Source organism: Odontomachus brunneus, unplaced genomic scaffold, assembly GCF_010583005.1.
Source record: "Odontomachus brunneus isolate Ranch 3 - 2012 unplaced genomic scaffold, Obru_v1 Obru_scaffold_024, whole genome shotgun sequence".
Lineage (NCBI taxonomy): Eukaryota > Metazoa > Arthropoda > Insecta > Hymenoptera > Formicidae > Odontomachus > Odontomachus brunneus.
The window spans coordinates 1,757,251-1,777,705 of NW_022639474.1; the positions used below are offsets into that span (position 1 = coordinate 1,757,251).

Below are 20,455 nucleotides of genomic sequence, written 5' to 3' on the forward strand. Positions count from 1 at the left end.
GACCATCGCGATAAATGCGCCATTCGCTTTCTGCTCCTCTCTTTCCCGTTTCGACATGAAAGTCCATTCGCTTCGTTCCTCTGAAATTCGCAACGGACAAAAGAGCTACGTACCTTTCGACATACCTCGCGCCCACCCGCTCGCCCGCGCCGTCCATGCAAACTGTATGCGCGAGTTGGAAAAAAAGAGACAAAGAAGGGAGAAAAGAAACGGGAAAGAAAAGAAATTAACGAACCGATTAATCCCCGATAGCTCGCGCTCGAGAGTGCAACGACAAAGCGACATTAACGTTTATCGTTATTACCAGCACGGCCGTAAGTCACGGCGAAAGACCGCGGGCACTCTTTTATTGCGAGAAACGAGCGCGGTTTAAAGGTGGCGCGGAGAAAATGGGCCGGCACGACAGCAGCAGAACAAGAGCGAGTGAACGCCAGCGAGAAGGACGGAGAATAAAGGGCGCCGTTGCGGAAGGGGCAGGGCGCGGGGGTGCAGCGTGAGCCGGGTAAGGTCCGAAGTCTTGAAAAGCCGCGCTAAAATTCTTCCCCGAGAAAAATTGTTTTCCGATATTGGATTCGCATTGGCCGCGCGTGCTACGCGCTTTGCGGGGGCGGCAGTGCATCTCAAATGAGTCGGAGCGAGAGAGCGCGCCGGGTGCGACAAAGCGAGACGACGCGACGCGCGCGCGGGAGCGACGGCGCGAACGGAAATTGTCGCGTCGTGCTTGCCGGCCTCTCGCGCCCCGGCTTTTTTACATGGCAAAAATTGCCTACGATCGCGTTGCACACTGTAATTACTTCCGATACGATTGCACGCGTGATTACTGGGTATGGGCACGGTTTGGAGCACAATTTGCCGCCAGCAATTTAGCGCGCGGCCGGTTTGTTTATCGGCTCTCTGATGACACGTTTCGCCGTAACCGAAGTCGCCAAATTCTCCACGATTTCCCGTATATCGGGCCATCAAGCAGGCTGTTGAGAGACGCGCGGACTCGAATAAAAATTCTCTCTGTCTCTCCCTCTGATTGATACCACATACTGACATTACCGACTGGAAAAAAACGCGAGTTCTCATAGTATTTCTGTTTTAATCCTAGACAGAGAACCTATGTTTGGAACAAGAATGGGATTCCCAATTGGTGGTGAGATATTCAATTTTAGAGTCCAATTTTAGAGCAAATTGGAGCATTCTAATCGATCATCAAAATCGATGCTGCATCTGGGGAAGTTTTGGGAAATTTCAGTGCGAAATGATCCGAACGATTCGCTGGGCCTGATGTTTCGCAAAACGACGTCTCGTGATGTGTACTAATGGGATACATATGTAGGACGACTCTTATTGTCGGAACCAAGAACCCGTTGAACTTTTCGAGTGATATTTACACGGGCCAGCAGGATGAGGCCGGCTATGAATATTCAGGGCAAACTGCTGCTAAACTAGGCAATGAATGAGTCAGTTAGTCTCGAGACGAGTTCTCACCATCGAGTGAGAGTGCAACGAACGACGGGAACAGCGGGAAAGAGGGAGCAAGAGACTCTCCGAATGTGCCATTCGAAATATTCCGCGACGACTATAATACCCGCGAATCTTGCGTATGGGAAATTGGAGGCGTGCTGAGCTCCCTAGTAATTACAATTAAATAATTCATGATTATATTCGGGCAGAACGGCTCGCGAGAGTGTTTCCAAGTACTTTCATCTTCGTTCAATTAATAACTCTCTATGCACACGTATTTCTTTATTCTCGCAAATTTCGATTGTGAAATTGCGAATCCATGAAAGTTTGTCTTCGAGCGCGTATTATTTCAGACGTTTGATTTTCTCGGTTTTTCGTAGTTCATTAGTAGACTGCGTGAGCTCATTATTACGCGCAATCAATACCTGATGTTCACCGATACTTTGCGTGCGATATCGATTACTAATCAAATAGCCGCAGTTAATCAGAAAGAGCTACTTCTGCTTACTTGCAAGCAGCAGACTTTAACGTAAATTCTCATCTTCTTATATTTCAGTTGAATCACGATTGCACATACAAATGTCATACATATTGTCGGGATTTAATTGAAACACTTGGATCTAACTCTAAATAAAAATCTGAGCATCTCGCATCAGACAAGTTTCAGGTGACAACTATTAATGCGGGTCTTAGGAATATTTGAGTAATTTGTGCTACCTGACAAGTAAACTTACTCAAAAGGAACACTGATTTCTTTCTAATTTGGCATAAATGTAGAAGTACAAAAAATATTTAGATCATATTTTTTAATTTTTGCTCATTTTGAGTTTCACGAGCAGTTTATAGCTTGTTAATGTTCTCAATTCTATTATCAATAAGTGCAACAAAAATGCATAAAAAATAAAATTGAATAATTTTATTAGTTAAATAATTAGTTAATATTATTAGTTAAGAAATATAATTAAATAATTTTAACAAAATTGGCACAGCTGAAACACAAACCATTTTAAATTTATTTAGCCAAGATTCCAACCGAAATATTTTAAATATGCTAAATTAATAAAAAATGGTTCTCGGCCAAACCGAGAAATTATTTGTATAAATAATTTTTCACTTTTTCACCTCAAAGATCTACAGGGTTTGCCTACGCCATACAGCAGTGACAGTTTCGCTCAAACAGTATCTCACAAGTAAACTTACCCAAAAGTTATATTCCAATTCCTTTTTAATTTGGCACAAATGTACAAGTACAAAAAATATTTAGATCATATTTTTTTATTTTGGCCCATTTTGAGTTTCACAGACAGTTTATAGTCCTTTTTATATGTTTTATTTAAACATTTTATTATTTATACAAATAATTTTACATATTTGACTTTATATTTATAATCAACAAATCAAAAACACCTACATCTTGTATTCAATTTTATTGGTTATGTATTTTTGTTGCTGGTAGGAGTTTGTTTATTGATGATAGGAGTTAGAATATTAAAAACTACAAACTGTCCGTGAAACTCAAAATAGGTCAAAATGAAAAAATATGACCTAAATATTTTTTGTACTTGTACATTTGTGTCAAATTAGAAAGAAATTGGAATATAACTTTTGGGTAAATTTACTTGTGAGATGCTGTTTGAACGAAACTGTTACTGCTGTATGGCGTAGACAAATCCTGTAGATCTTTGAGCCGTAGTATCCTTTCTGCAAACTCTTTCTGTCTTTCCTTCATAACGAAGAGACAACAATATTCTTTTGGTTGGGACAAGTATATGTATGAAAATATATTAATTGGACGTTACGTATCGTAAGAACTGTAACTGTGCAAACTGCATAGATGAGCACATAACAAGAACAATTTTTAATGTAACATCTCTTTAACTCGAATTCGCATATATATTTGTTTTTACTATAAAAAGTGTCGTTGTTGCAATCATGATATTTTTCTCTCCGCGCAAGCAGACCATAAACATACTGAGCGCGCTGAAAATATCAGCAACCCAACGCGTAATATCGTCGATGCGCTGCGCCGTGAAAAATGCAGCCCGGACACGAACGTGTAAAATCCACTCCGAGCCACAATTAATGAAACATCGAATCGTGCCGTTACATTTAAATTCTGCAATTGCACGTTTCGGAATTCACGGGATGGCGTTAATGCATCGGCGGTATGACACGCTCGTTGAAGGGACCAACGTGAGAGGCTGCTTTGAATCGGGGTAGCGGTTATAAGGCGCGTTAAAAGGACGAGTCGCGTGGTCGAGTGTGCTCTCGGATAGCCTTAAAGGGACCAACTGTTGCGATGGCCGTGCAAAAAGTCAGCCGCGAGCGTGCTGCGCTTGGCTTCTCGAAGTCTCAGCCCCGCCCAAGCACTACTCTCTGGCCCGGGCGGATGCTTAAACTTCGTCGACATGCTACAATACCTTCGCCATCCATCCGAGCATACGGCCTGCATAATTTACGCGCAGTCGGCGATGCGCGGCGGAACGCCGGAAGAAGTACGCACCGCGCGCGGCACAATACTTCATGTGCAAGGCACGCATCTGCCCGCCGCGCTATTTTAATACGTAATCATTCGCGTTAGGAAAACTCATTGCGTATGAATGGAGACGCGAAGAAAGGCGGCCCTGAGGCACGAGTTTCGAGATGTCGATGATGAGAAGACGGCGATGATATTTCATGCATGCACACGGAGATATTTTCGTGGCGCGCGCGAATGAAACGAGTAAATCTCTCGCGTGTTCTAATGGATACATCTTGACTATATATTTATCTCATAGACCTGATCAGATTGGTCTCAATAAACATTTGATTTGTATGTTATTGCATCTTGATAAGTCATATAACGCAAGTCACATAAGTCATATGACGATCAGAGTACCCAAAAAATATGGGAATATAGGATTATAGGGAACAGCACCTTGCAACTAGAATTCTTCTTGCTCTTTTGGATATTAGAATATCTTCCTTTTGGTTTTAGAAGAGACCTCTTGAAGCCATAACATCAGAGGATTCCGCCAAGGATGAGATTACATCTTTTTTGCGTGGATTAATAATAATTAGAATAATTAATAATTAGAACCTGATCACATACACATAAATTTTATAAACCAGATAAACCTGATTGAAATTAACCTGATTAGAACCATGGGGTAAATTTCTAGCCAGGATCTGCGGCACTCTGCGCTTGATAGTCGTGGCTGTACCTTTTTTTTCCTTTTTTCTCTTTTTTATGGGAACGACAAGTCGTATCCCTCTGGCGAAGGGACGGTCAAAGATGGTCCGACGCGAGCGATCCCGTCAAACGCCGTATTTTCTTTATTGACCTTGCGTCTAGCCGGCCGTTTCAGACCCGTAAGAACGTGGAATATTCCTTATTCCGTCGGCAAATCCTACTCTTTGCTCGGAACGAGTTTCCGTGCTCACTGGATATCATGGGTACCGCTTTCACAGAGCTCGCACCTCTTTTTCCATCATCCCGCGCGCTAACAGTAGCGGTTGCTACATTTACGAGCACTAAGAGCAGTAACTCGCTTCCTCTCCTTGAGGTTAGATCGCGATTTCAAGACGCGAGACGCGAGCGACGGAAAACGATCGCAATGATTTAGTCCAGCTTCAGACTCGTTAGCCCATCTGTATCATTAGAAGAGGTTTGGAAACGAATATGACTGTATTACTGAATCTCTTTCGCTATGAAAAACATTTTTGGAATCGCTCATTACGAGCTGATGTAAGTTTCTACACCAAGCTATCCTCGACTGCGCTTCTATGATAATAACCAGGCGAAAGGAACGAATGTATCCGCTTCTGATGGGTTAAGAGAGATAAAAAGATAGATCTGTTAAACTCATGAAGTAAAATCTATTCAGATACGCGTTGCTTAATAAAGAGGGATGGAGTACAGCACTGTTCAAAAGGTGAGAATAAATAAAAATAAATAAATTTTTATGTTGAAAATAAATTTTAAATAATAAGCGCTATATGGATGCATCGCTATAAAATGACGCTGTAGGATTCTCAGGTTCACGCTGAGAGCAGAGAGTATTCGAAAATTTATTCGTGAGATATAAAGTTTATTTTCACAGAGAGAAATACATTTCATTTCGCCCAAATAAACTTTATATTCCGCGAAAATAAATTTTCAAGTATTTTCTCTCAGTACAGAGAACAGAAAATGCATTAACAATAGGCAAAATGAGAGAGAGAGAGAGAGAGAGAGAGAGAGAGAGAGAAGTTTGAAGAAAGTTTATTTTTGTGGTGCTCACGGGATAATTTCCGTTTTTGCGAATGAGTTGAACGAGCTCGCGAGGCAAATTATCCCTGGGATCCAAACAGGAAGGATTCCTGTTAGTAAAACGTATCTCCTCGGTAGGGACGCGATGCCCTAGCCTGAAGATCGGCCCTTATATTTATACAACTATCCGGGGCTGGAGAATCCCTCTCACATACATCCCCTCGCTCTCTCGGACTCGCTCCCTCGAGCTCAGAGCGTAGGGAGAATCGCGATCACGTTTGGTGTTGCGGTCACGTTCGCGTATTTCGGAGTACGTGATGTTTGTGAGATGTCCACGATCATTAAGCTTCCAGCTGCGCGCGATCAGCGAGTGTCCGGAGCCCGGAAATTTCATTACACAAGCGGAAATACCGAATTTATCGGGCATCGAGCAACACGCGCGCCGCTCTGTTTGTCCGCGACACGGCAAGAAGCGATTTCCGTCGAAAAAGGCCGTCATTTATCTTCGAGATCGCATCGGAGGATGGGTGGACTCTGACATTATCGAGACTCCCTTTAATCCTATTAGGATTTACGAGTTTTACGGGATCTCATTATGGATGCAACTAATTGCCAGCGGGATAAAGTCTTCTTTTCATGGGTCGTGGAACTGATTCGAGAGACCACCGGGAGCGAACCGTCGTCGAACCTCAGGACCCCTCTCCGCGTTTTGGCGCTCGCGCTGCTCAGCTTTCACCCCGCGAGAGAAACGGGACGGCAAAACTATTGTAATCGATGGAACATGTGGGAACGCGAGATGCTAATGTGGACAGCGGGGCAAAATAGGCCGCCCAGTGAGATAACAAAAAGAATGAATCAGCCGTTCATTCCGGAAGCCGGAAACCGGTCTTGAATTCGCGCCCTCCGAGAGCCGGCGATGACGTATAAGCCCCGAGCTCGACTATGCGTTGTAGTCCCGATTCGGCGCGGACGCGAATATGCATTCGCGAAGAGAGGGGTGAGACAGAGCAGGGGAGTAGAGCGGTACTCGCGCCCCATGCTAGAGCCCTGCTCTTCCCTGCGGTATTTCCGCACTCGGATTTCCGGCGCATACAGTAAATTCCTCACTTTGAGAATATGAAATTTGCCGCGTCTATATCCACGCCCACGGCGCGCAGACGGTCGGCGGGCTCTTCTTCTCGTACTTAGGGGTCGACCGAGATACAAGTCAGATAAGACCGGTGGAACAATATTTTCCTGGCGGGCACTTTGCCAGAAGCTTGCGGCTAGGGTGAAGATTAGCGCAACCTTGGTAACGACCTTATAAAACACCGCGCTCAGCCGGCGTACGCCGAAAATATTGCCTCGCAAATTGAAAGGTACGGCGGAGGCGTGCTCCAGCTTCTGCTCTCCCGCTTCTCTCCTTTCGCCTTCGGCCCCCGCGCCGCTATCTTGCCTCAATGTGCGCCTCTCCTCGAGAGCCACCGAGGGAACGGATTCGCCCAGGAAAGCGTCGCGAGAGGAAGTTCCGCTCCGAGATTTCGCTGAATGCTGTGTGCTCGTGAGCCGGGTCTTTTCCCGCGAAGTTTCGCCGGGATCAATGAACGCGACTGTTTTCTCGATCTCTCGCGCGACGGGAAGCGGTGTAATAAATTCGCGCGTTCGCGCAGTTGACTCGATTATCTTGGAAGAGATTGAAGGAAATCTGACTAGACGAAATGTAGATGAAAATACCTGTCAAATGTTGTCTATTTTAATTTCCGCTCTTGTGCTTCTGAACAAGCGCTCCCTTCAACGCGCATATTCGGAGGTAATCGTATTTTGCCATTGATTTTCCCGATGATGAATGCAAAAGACCTGTTGAGACAATTATAAACTGTTCATGTTTTACGATGCGAGTATCTTGAAGTAAGCTTGAATTTTGAAGAAAACGAGACTACATGAAAATTCATGTCAAATTTTATTTCAACTCTCGCCATTTTATGCATCTATCTATCTATCTATCTATTTATCTATCTATTATTATTTGACTCGAATGAATAATTATATATATATATATATATATATATATATATATAATATATATATATATATATATAATTATATATAATAATATATATATATATAATTATATATATAATTATATATATATATATATATATATATATATATGATAAAATAAAAAAAAATTTATACGATATAAAAGATTATAACATATATTTTATAAAATATTCTATAATATTTAAAACTATATAATATTCTGTCTGTGTACATTAAAGTTACTGCCAAATCGATGTGGACCATCGTCTATCTGGGTGGGATAGACGAGTTTTGTGAATTGTTGTCGATCGTTTCGCAAAATATCTGGCGAAATTATTTATCTCAGTTCCACACCCCGCTTACTGCCGCAAAGCATCTTGATGCGAACGATTACATATGAAAGCGACGTGCATTTCTCGGGTAGACGAATACGTATGATTCCTTCATACACCCGGCCGGCGCAACACGTTACGCGGGGCCCATTCTTTTTTTCCCCATCCTTCTCCCTCTCTCTCCCCCTCGGAATGAAGTACCATCTCCCCTGAGGGGAAGAGAATCGCTGCAGTACCCTCGAAACCACGGAGTATATATTCTGCCCGTGCCCCTCCAACGTTGCTCTTGCAACCGACCCTTCCGAGAGCGAGAGCGTGTGCGGCCCGACGTAATTATTTCGCAATTTACTACCCTTCGCGGGATGTAGATTTAAAATAGCCCCGTATTTATTGTACTCGTCGGCGGGACGAGACACCCGGGGGAACCGTAAGCTGCTCCTCGCGCAAAACGTACGCGGGATGCCGCTCATATAATAGGACCCTCCGCGTGCCGTGAAGGATAAGACACGCGCACGTGTACGATACACACGCCTTGTCCGCGAGCGCCAAAATTGCCTTCGTTATTTCGAGCGACTAATATCACCGGTCGTGTCATTCCCACGCATCCGTCTGTCCGCGTTTCGCGAAAGATACCCTCCGGGCGGAAAGAACGGCGGCTACATCGCCGTTGTCGTCGCCCCCCGACGGGAAGAAGGCTCTACCCCCTCGGCCGGATCCGGTAATTATCGCCCGTGCGAGCGCTTTTTCGTCCGCGCGCGCACCGGGGTAATGTCGCGACATTAGGGGTAGGTAGGTGGGCCGGACTTGGCTCCGTGCACCCGCTACCAGAGACGATTCGGCGTGTGCAATGGCTCGTAACGCTGCGCGGCAGCGAGCTCGGATCTCCGCCTCGCCGCGGAGAGGCTGGAGATTCGAGCTTGGCCGGCGGCCAAACGCCGCTTTACTTTACTCGACTTTGCGCGAAAAGCGCGAGGGGTGCTGGCGAATCGAGTCGAGCGGAGCGCGCACACACCAGGACAGATATATTGACGTTGCCTCGAAAAAGTTGTCGCGTCACCGAATATTCCACATAGCTGCGACTATGCGCGTCCCGCCAAGTTCACGTTGACGCATAGAGAGTGTAAGATTTTTAAGTAATCTCAGTCAATATCACTTAAATCATGTCTCGAATAAAAATTTGCAACATTTTAATTAAAATAAACTAGTTTACGCGTAAGATAGAATATCTAAATATATAAAATAAGAATATCAGTATATTCCCTATTAACTTCTAAATCCTTTGACCGATTGTATACTTATGTTCTAGGAAAAACTGCAGAAAATATAAGCTACCATAAAACCTGAATACTCTTCACATCCTCATCTGATTTCATCCCCTTGACACTTTGTGCACTGAGAAAAATCCCTCGATTATCAGAATAAAAACATATTTGCTCTTTAACAATTAAGGAAATCGATGGAACAATTATAAATTATCTCTCACTCTCATCATTTGTCACTTCAACAAATATACATTGCCTGAGATGCAAATCACATTTGTTTTCAACCATTTAGGTTAAGTTAATTATATCTTTGTTGCAAAAATGTTTAGGGCAGCAAATTGAAAATGACAAATCATTTGTTCTCACTGCAGTCTCATTTGTTGCCCCATATCAATAAATCATTTGTTGCGCGTATTTTGTATTTTGTCAAATTAACAAAATTTTTCTTAGTGTAACAATCTAATCAACGCCAGATAGTTTAAGTTAGTCAATTATATATTAGGTTCCCCGGATAAAAATTATATGACATCAGCAGCAAATTTGTAATTCTCTCACTTGAAATTTCACGGAAACTTGTTATGTATGGATTCAAAAGAAATCAAAAGACTTTTCATAACGTACTCTACATTTTTGCTGCGAACATTACGTTACGTAAGATTCTCTGTATTTTAAAAAGCTTGGTCGAGCTACATATTGTCGATTTTCTTTTAAAATACGCGAATTTTCGCAATTTCCTTAAATTTTGAAGTAAACTACTCGAGAAAAGCTTTGAACGTATCTTTGAAAGATTCCTAGGGAATGCCCGGAAGTATAATAAGATTCTATCGGAAAATTATACGATAAAAAGGTCCTGCTTACTCTTCTTAATGGTAATTCCATGTTGTTAAAAAAACAATCTTAAAATAATAGTTTTGCCATAAAAGAGAAGAAAGTATATTGCAAAATATTATTACGTTCTCCGTTGAAGTATCGTAAATAAAATTGCAAGTTGATATTAATATTGGTTGTTTAATAACTAATATTAGATAAAGATCAATATATTAAAGAGAAAGATAGAAATATATATCACGTGAAAATATTCACATATAAAATATGAATTCCTGGCCAGGTTTTGCTTAGATTCTTATACTACACAACGGCCGGCGTGACATTCTCACCGCCGCGGGCGTCAGTCTTACGTCTTGTTAAAATATCATTCGCTCTCTTCTCCTCTCCCCCTCTTTCTCGAGCGTGTTTACGCGCCGACGGAAATTATGCGCGCTCGTCTCGACGAACTGCTAAAATTAGCTCGGACGTTCGGACGTCCTCGACGGGATAAAATAACAGTATATCCTCGATCTTAATAAGTCGAGTCGAGTTTCAGTCGAAGATGCTGAGTGGAAGAGTTCGTTGGAGGAAGTTGATGAAGCTCTTCTTGTTTTCGATAAGTACGAGATGCCAGTTTTGTACTTGGCGCTAGAGAAAGGGTGTTTTCAATCAATTCGCTCTTGGATCTGCACGTTACAGCGTAACGGATCGACATTTGCAAGTTTCGTTCGTTAAGGAGCGAGGAGCTCGTGTTACGCGGCGGTGAGCCGCGAGGGCAGAGCAGAGTGGGCTACTTAAAATTATCTCCGTTCTCCTCGCGAGATCTACTGAAAAATAAGTATTGACCCGAGCTTAACGAGAGTGGTGTACATCGCGCCGAACAGAGAGAAGAGGCGGAGGAACAAGAAAACGGCGGGGTGTAATCCTTCGGTTCGACAGTCTCGGAAGCCGGCCACGGACCTCTCCTCCGTATTATATGGTTCTTTTACGGAGCCGGGCAGTCCGTTTCTGCGGATAAGAGAATCAAGCCGGTACCTACAACGGCGCTGTAGAGAAAAGGTTAACGGCGCTTTAATTGGCCGGGCGCATCGCCCCGAGTTAGGAAACGGGAACTAATCCAACGTGGACCGGCCAGAGCTTGACCAAGAAAATGCCCCATGGTCACTAACGTCAGGCACAGACGCGCGCCACCCTTTGCGCCGCCGTCGCCGTTGCTGGTGCTGCTGCTCCCCCTTGTGCTCCCCCTCGCGCGCTCCCCCTCGCGCGTTTCTCCGGTTGCTTTCACTGCGAGCACCCATACACAGGCACGCTCGGGCGAAATCGTTTCTTCTGCTTTACGGTTTTAATAAATCTCCGCGCAGTAATTCGCGGTGGGTCGGGACGGACATTAAACTCACTGCTTCCGTGAGTTCCACTCACTCGATTCGGCCCCCACGCCAGATCCGGCGCGATACGACCGGAGACCGACGCGATCCGGCCACGAATTAATGGCAGAAATCGAACGCTGCGATGTGTGTATGCGAGTAACGAGCACGCGTAAGCAGAATTGAGACAAGGAGTGTTGACCTCGAGACTCCGTGAGCATTTTCGGCACTGTACGCCGGCGATCGTGGAACGATACTCGGACAGTGCGATTAGTGGGATCGATACGTACAACGACGGACGTATAAGTGTTTTTACTTAACGCACGGCTACCCTAGTAAAAACTTAACGCAGCTTTCGAGCAGTTGCTGGACAGTCGTGTTAATTCTTGTCTAGTGACTGAAAAGTATTGAATTTACATCTTGGCAGAAAAATAGAAAACAGAAAGGCTGAAGTCAATCAGAACTCGCAATGATAGAAAGGAAAAACTGTCGACTATTACTCGCACTCAGAAAAAAAATGCTTGATCTATACTGTTAAATCCGTAGTGTCAAATTATACTCAATTTGAGTTATTTTTAATCATTCCTATAAGTCGCCACTGCTCCTACTAAATATGTCGTTAATTTAACTAATGTAATAGAGTTAAATAATTTAACTTAAGAAATTTATTAAATTTGACTAAAATTTAGTTTATTTTTTATATACATACGTTAATGTAACCTTTGTTTTAGTAAAAAATGACTAATATTGTGTTTTAAATGGGTTGATTAGATGTGGTTGTTTTTTTAAACACAACATATTTTGTGTTAAAATAGTAAATTTTGACACACATGATAATTAAAAATAACTAAATATTATTTAACTCAAGAAATTGGTTTAAACTTGACCATCCAATATTTAACAGTGTAACTAAAAATTATAAATTACTCTTGATCCCAACCATATTTTTTGCAATAAAATGGTAGCAGTGATGTACATATAAGTAATTCTACTATCATTAACATTGTAGTAGAATTGATTAAAAGATAATTTTCTTGACCACGATTTATAGTGACTATTTCTCTGTATGCTAGTTACCAAACATTTTTTTGTCAATATGATCAATGCGAGTTTTGATCGGCCTTTGACTTTCTGTTTTCTGCCAAGGTGTGAATTCTGCCTAAAGCTACTTAAGATCCCAATCAAGATGTAACGCTTTTTACGGAAATAAACGAAAAATGGACGTAAAAACTATTCATCGATTAATAATCAAGTCTGTTGCTCATGAAATGGGCAGTTTAAATATACATTTTTATGGGGTATAAGCTGTGCAAATGAAGAAATCGCAGCGAACTGACGGGACCGTTTGCGCGAGGGAGCGTCGAGTCGTGATATTTCGCAGCGTATCCACTTGTAAAATATCCGCGTTTAGTTGGACTGAGCTTAACGGCAAGCTTTCGGCAAAATACGCCGGATTAACGTCAATCTCCTAAAGCAGCGTTCGTGCTGGCGTGACATATTTTCGGCTTTGAATTTTCGTCCCTCGCCCCGAGTGACGCTTGCGCGCCCGCTTTAATCATTGGCCGATCGCGGCGAGCAATCTTCCTGGATCGCGGCTTGTTTGTCAAGCGAAATTCCCACCACGCGCGACGCCCCCGTACGCGTTCTGCACCTACACCTCTAACCGGGCTATCTTAACTCCGTCGCCAAAGAAAACCGCCGCGTTGTGGTAATGTTTATCGAACATGATTTCGGCGGGTTCGCGGGGATTAAACGCGAGCTGGATTGCTTTAATGAACCCGAGCGTGCCAGCCGAACGGACGAATTTGCACCGTTGCCAACGCAAAAGCACGGGCGTTACGGTAAATGAAAATTTAATCTGCAAATCGATCCCGTCCGTAGCGTTTTGCGTAGCAATACGTCCGCTGGCCATTAATTCATAGTGACTTTCGCCGCGTGGCTGTATCATTAACGTGTACGAACGCGCGGGGCATCGAACATATTGCCAACACGCAATTTCACTCAATAACGCCATTTTTCTTTCTCCTTTTTTCCAGGTGAGTCATACGTCACGAAGCTACTTCATATTTATGGTGCCTGAAAGCGGTGGGTAAGAGCAACTCAAACGTGGCCGATGATATCTGTTGTCAGACTTCGGCACGAAAGGACTTACATATCGCGCTTATTTTGTAATGGCAGCGAGCCGCATTTATTTGGATCTAATTGGGATCCAGTCCGACTTTTCAAAATAACTTGGGGCAAATTTGAGCATTCTAATCGGAATTTACGATTACCTGGGCGACGATATCACGGCGCACTTGATGCGAGCAAAAATGACGACATTTGAGTCGCGCGCGCTTAACAAGCTGATAAATAGTCCGGCGGGCGCGTACAAGTACACGCGTACCACATTATGAAGACAGACCCTTACAAGACGAGAGTTTAAAAGTTAGTAAACGTCGCGCAACTTATGATATTTTTCATTCTGTTTACGGCGTACTAGAAGTTGTCGGACGTAATGGCGTAACCGTTTGTCAAAGTCGCGAGTAGGGTCCCTACGCTCGCATAAATCCCGCGATTTACAAAAGTGACACGTAATACAGACGGAGGAAATGGCGATTTATGCATAATCCGGAACGCAATTTTCCTCGTACACCAACCGAAACTTATCCGCGTTTCCGCGAGATGCGGCGGATATGCGCCGGGGAATACCCGGCCTGCCTCTCGACGAACGGATACAATCGTGATTTTTAGCGTACAGTCCGCGGGAAAGCACGACATAATAAAAGTCTTATTCCGCCGGAATAAGAATCCGCCTGTATCTTATTGCATTTGACGACATTTCATTACGGCGACTCGCAACAACGTGGACGAGTGAGATGGCGGGGAGAGAGCGGCAAAGTGAGGTGGGGGGAGGGGGGAGGCGGCGTACAACAAATAAATGCGAATTATTCTGATACCGGATGGGACCTTTTGCTGCGCCGAGAGGTGGAGCGAGGGAGGTTAGATGGGAACGAGTGGAAGCGAGTGGAAGCGTGGGTCGGCTCGAACGACTGACTGCGAGGGGTGGTTCATAGCCTGGGGGTGCGAGAACGCGCGCGCGCGCGTTCACTCACGCTCACCCGCTCGCGTCCGCAAAACGGAGGTAGAGCGTAGAGAGTCGGGGATGGGGAGGTAAGGGGTACGAGACGATAACTCGATCGGACATCCCGAGGCGGACGATGCGATGCAATAGTTTGTATCCGGTGGAGGGTGAGCCACCTCCAATCTTGGCCACGAAGCACCGCCGCTTAAACAGCCACGACAGAAGCCATTACTTACTCCCTCGTAGCCCGTGGCGTTCCGGAAGAAGAGCACCTAGCTGAATGATTTTCGCGAATTCGATGCTTTGATCGCGACTCGTTGCCTATTATATGCCCGGCTGTATTTTTCTTCTCATCTCCGGCGCGCGCTTCAGCGATGCCAGATGCGAGATGCCAGATGCGAGATATCGAAGGAAAGAGGGAGGGGGGGGGGAAGGGGACGGCAGTGCAGAGTCTTTGCGGGATGTAATCGCCTCGTGTTGCCGTAATAGAGGCAATTAGCCACTCGTCTATTTGCCGTCTAGTGGCAACGAGCAAGGATCGATCGCTCTAGCGTAGCATAGGTTGCGGATGTTCGACGTCGCAGTCTCTGCGGCCGAAGAGACGCTGGGGACGTGGACATTTAACATTCAACGCGTATGATTAGGCAGTCTGGCGGCGCATAGCGAACACGGTCTACCGGGAGGGCGGGTGGAAACTTCAGGATGAATTATGTAAGGCAAAGTACTTCATTCGTCTTGCTCTTGTTATTTGGTGGGTGTAGTTAAACTCCGCGTATTACCGCGTCTGAAATATCGCCCGTAATTTTTAAGGCGAACGTGCCACCGACTGTACCCTGTCCCTCTTCCTCCCCTCACCCCCTCCCCCATTCTCGTCGCGGTTGTTATTCCGCCGCCTCTGTTTGAGAACATACCGTGCTCGCGCACCTCTATGACCGGGCCGAACGACACTGAAATTTCACGAAGTACGTCCGCGCATTTCGCAAACGCCGCCGAGAAATGGCGCCGTTGGGATATTGCGTTTTTCTGCTGTAAGAGGCGCAGCGACACAAGCTGATCCGCCACGGCCGAATGAGCGTCTTATCATCGTCCCTTTTGCTATTGTGTGATGTAAATTTCATTTAATTCTACAAAGTATACTTGGCTCATAAATGTAATTACAAAAAAATTGTAAAGTTTCCATCCTCGATCGTCTCACTTTTTCTATCTGGGTGAGTTACCACTTGTATATTTCCTTCTAAAATATATATAATATAGACAATAGATTTTTTACGTATATTAAAAAAATCATATATCTTTGGCTAATGATATGTAGCGTTTAAATTACGCCTACGTGTCCAATGAAAACTTAATCCTGCTTTTTCCTCTCTCTTTCTTATACGGGCGAGACTGGCGTTATCGAAAGTATAAACGCGCTCTTTGATTTTTATAACCCACAACTCTCTCGTTTCTCTACGAAAATTCCGCGAAGTAACGCTTCTTTGAAGTCTCAGCGAATCTCCGCGGTAACAACCCGCACGCACGCATCAACGTTTCCGGGCGGGCTATTAACTCTCCCTCACCACGAGATTGAAATCGCGACGCTTTCACCTACTTATCACGGGTGCTAACCACCACCTCGCCGCAGTATGCGCCGCAGATGGTCTCAAAGCAGATTGTGCGGGTATTAACCGCAAATTTATGCGAGACCGGCTGAAGATTGACGGCCGTTCCGTCTGATGGCGCGTCTTCTCGGCCACTCGTCTTAGCTTCCCGCGATAAAACGTTTACGAAACGGCGGTTTCTTGAGGGGAAAAGTGTCCAGACACGGGAGTGGGAAAGGCAACGGAGTGAGGCTTAAAAGGCGCGGACGGGCAACGAGACAGATCTGTCGGGTAGGAAGAAGGCGAACATCCGGCGAGCGTATGCCGATGTAAGCCGCTCATCCGGCAAACATTACACAAGCTTACCGCCGTGAGATCCCGTCTCGGCCGGACCGTAGCCAGAAATTTGCTCGGCGAACACGGTGAATGTATGCGCACACAACAGGTAACTGAATCCTCCCTCCCTCCCTCCCTTTTCCCGCGCATCCTTAGATAGTTTCTATTCGGGAGCGCCGCCCGAGAGACCTCCGACCTGTCTTAAACCACGGCAAAGCGGATGTGTTTCCAGCAGAAGACGACGCGGTGCAAAGCCGCTGTGAGATACCATAGGACCGAACGGTAACCGCTCAGCCGTGAGCTCGGATGACTACAGGCTTTCGCTTCGGTCTCGCGCTAAATAAGGAAGCTGCCGTTCTACCTGTGTGCCGGCGACGAGTACACATAGTACTCTCGACAGGATGCCGAGGATAAAAGAAACATGGCATGCGATACGGGCGCGCAATCGCGAATCTGTAGCTTCGAGTACACGGGAGCGGAAGCGAAACTGGAAGAACGTGAGAACGACATTCGTCTTCTATGTTCTTACACGTGTGCATAGGCATACAGAATAGACTGCGCCTTGTCGTAGGAAAGAGGGAGTCTGCGTTAATAAGAGAGGGCAATAGAGAGGAGATTTCCTTGTCTAATTGTCTAGTTTGTGAAGAGAACGGAAGATGAGAAGCGATTACCTGATCAATACGTTTTCTTTTTCTATTTTTCTCTCTCTCTCTCTTTCTAGAATACTGTATGACAAAGAAAGTATTTGACTTGGCGTATCTCTGTCTTTCATTTTTGTCTTCAGTCGCCTCAGAAGAATGCACAGTTTATCCTAAGTCCATGATGCACAGTCTATTGTATAAGCCTGTAGATGCTTTTTAACTCCTTCGTTACGATCGACGCAAGTCATCATAGCCGCAGAGCGCGTATTATAATCGACAACTTGGTTTCAAGACGCATCTTCTTTCAAAAATTTCATCTAATTTAAATTACATTGCAATAAATAAAAATGTTCCCTTAAGCAAAATATGATTTTACAACACGTACTCTGTGATTGCGCGAAAATATCTGTGATTGTCACGTAAACGTGAACAATCTTCGCTGAATGCGACGAAGAGAAAGATATTAGCCCCGAAACATCGTTGCCCGGTTACACTCGTTAAACGAGAGAGCAGGACTCTAACTACGCGAAAGAAAGCCAAGAGCCCGAAAATTGGTAGCCGGCTTCCTCTTGCGTAACCACGTCTCTAATTCTGGCAGTAGCGGCACCGCGCGCGCCCGGAAGTCGCATCGCGGCCGAGGTATTCCGTTTACATCAGCCTAAAAGGTTTCGCCCGCGGAATAATTAGGAAAGCCGCGACGAAGATTTAGGTAGACATTTAGCTACCGGTGAGACGGCGACGGTTTAAAGCGCGGCACCGGCGGGCGACGCGTCACGCGCGCGGACGTCGAGACGCTGCAAACGCCGGTTAATCGTCTTGGTTATATGCCCGGCATACCGGGCGGTAGAAAGCGCGGATTTAATTAAAACTAGTAGCCCACGGCGAACATATTTTCCGAGAGAGGATACGCCCTCCTCGTACTCGTTACACGGGCGGAGAGAACTCGGTGGGCGTTTCGGTTCCGGCATTCCGCACAATGCCGCCGGCCTTTTTCCGCTAGGAGATGAGAAAATGTACAAAGTGCGTCCGAATTCAGAACACGGGATACGATGAATGGAATTTCTGGACAAGCGCGTTTGATGCCCTGCAACGACGCGACGATAAATTATTCAATATGCATGCGCGTGGAAACGCGTATTGTTATCGGAAAAAGAAAAAGAAAGAAAAAAGAGAGAGAGAGAGAGAGAGAGAGATTTATTAAGCCTTGGGATAAAATCCTTTCAGCGATATACAGCAGTAGGAATATATACAAAAGTATGGTGAAAAAAAAAATCGGAATATTGTAACAGATAATAACGCGCAACGATATAAAGTTACAAATGGAAAAATGAAAAAAGAACAAACCAAATTTTAATTAATATAGAAGAGGACGATATTATGGCTCGTGTAGGTATATTGGCCTCTTTTAATCTCAACTGTATTATTATAGTAGAGAATTCTAGGAGTGATTTATGTAATTATTAATTTAGTAGCTTCGTAATTCTTCGTATTCGATTTCCCAATTAATTTTGTTATAAAATAAAACAAAATGTATTTGTAATCTACTCGTGATTTCCTTTGGTTTTATGGACAAAATTAATTGCAAAATCGAATATGAGGGAATTGGGGAGCATTGTGCTTGGTTGCACTTTTTAAGTGCGTATTAAAAAGAAAATGAAACATTTAATTGGAAGTGTCATAATGTTGGTAACACAAAATATGAAAAGTAATTTAAAAAAATAGAAAATAATAATGGCAGAATAAAAGAAGAAAACAAGAGAGATAGAGAGGAAGAGGGGGAGAGAAATCAGCAGCAATTTATGCCGACAGCGGCGTACCGCCGCTCAATTTGTATGTATAACTCGTCGTTGTAATTGCACATAATTGCCGTAGAATATAATACAGCGACCGCGATCTACAGTGATATAATTAGGGCCAGTCGAATGGCCGCGATTCGGGCGATAATGCTATTGATTGAGAAGAACCATTACGTCTGTATATCGCGTGTAGTTATTAATGCACGATAAATACACACGCGGTTACAAACGTCTACGTGTATTAATTAATTCCCGGGAGTAATCGCGGGAGTGTACACGCTGATTCACCTATTCACAAACTACGAGACCTACACCAGACCCCCCGTCTATTGATCCATCAGTACGCGAAACCGCATTCTTCCTCGCGCGATTGGATGTCCGAGCCGACCGCGCGGTACTTCCGCACAAAGCGCCGATATTCCTCGCCATTAAGTGGACGACAATTAAAGACGGGAGAGCGCGCCGGGCTTCACCGCCGCAATTCGAGCCGATCATTTAACGGATAAACCTTGACACGCGGCGCGCAGGTACGCGCACCTAACGCCGACGAATTAGCGGCTGGATACGCACCGTCGACCTTCGGCCCGGCGCGTAAACGTTTTACGGCCGTCGTGCCGGAATGGATGCACGCGCAATCAAGAAGCGGCAGCACGCTGGCCGGTGCAGTTCGAGTGCCGCGTAAACGGCGTTTACAACGGTAAAACGCTCGAGCCCGAGGGCTATGCCCATCCCGGCGCGGGGATGGCCGCGACGGGGGTTCGACGCGCGCGAGCGGCATCCTCGAGACGCGCTGATACGTCCGGCCGCCGTGAAACGTGTGCGTACTGCCCGACATAAAAGTAAGATCCACCCGACGCATCGGCGTCGCCGGCACGGCACGTAACGCATGAAATCGCCGGGAAGGAGCGACATAAACGCCCCCGCGAGCGCCGTTTATCGCTTCGTTCCGCGAGGCGAGGATGACGCGCAACGGCAACCTCCATTCCTCCCTACGAACGCACTCCATGAGTGCGTTGTGCTCACGGCGAGATGCGCCGTGATAATGTTGAGAATGATGATGCAGGAGGAGTAATGGAAGAAATATACGATCGATTATAAACCATTGGTCCCGGCAATTCGACTCCCGACGACGACGACGACGACGAGGCGACGGCGGCGGCGGCGCATCCGGAGGACCGTCGCACGGTTTTACGCGCGTTTTACATATGTTGAGACGGATTAAGCGGGCGGTTTAACGGTTTACGATCACCGGAGAATCGGAACGTCGTGCGACCCACTAAATAATTTACAAGTCGGATCGAATGGCGGGAGTTAAAGGGATTCTAGTGTCCGAATGTAAACGAAATCCGTCGCGATAGCGAGTGCATGATTTAGAGCGCCAGTGGGGCGAATAGAGGGCGGTGTAAGGACCTGGAGAATAGCTCGAATGATCGGAGAGCCTCATCGACAGCTACGACGTTGAGATTCAAAGGACGCAAACTGGAATAAAGCTTTGCTGGTCGCGACTCGTCTCTTTCTCTCTGTTTCTCTCTCTCTCTCTCTCTCTCTCTCTCTCTCTCTCTCTCTCTCTC

The 20,455-nt window shown here is 45.3% G+C and overlaps 1 protein-coding gene across 8 annotated transcripts in view; it reads left to right on the top strand.

Moving 5' to 3' along the window:
- The window catches only part of LOC116842353 (CUGBP Elav-like family member 4), a 605,467-nt gene that overhangs the window by 311,897 nt on the left and 273,115 nt on the right, over positions 1–20,455 (top strand). The window contains exon 1 of one of the 8 annotated variants that reach the window (XM_032811449.1): positions 13,530–13,552. The exons of the other annotated variants lie outside the window; for them this stretch is intronic. The gene's annotated coding sequence lies outside the window, so the exon portion shown is untranslated. Of the gene's footprint in view, positions 1–13,529; positions 13,553–20,455 lie in introns of those variants that run through there. 8 annotated transcript variants of the gene reach the window in all.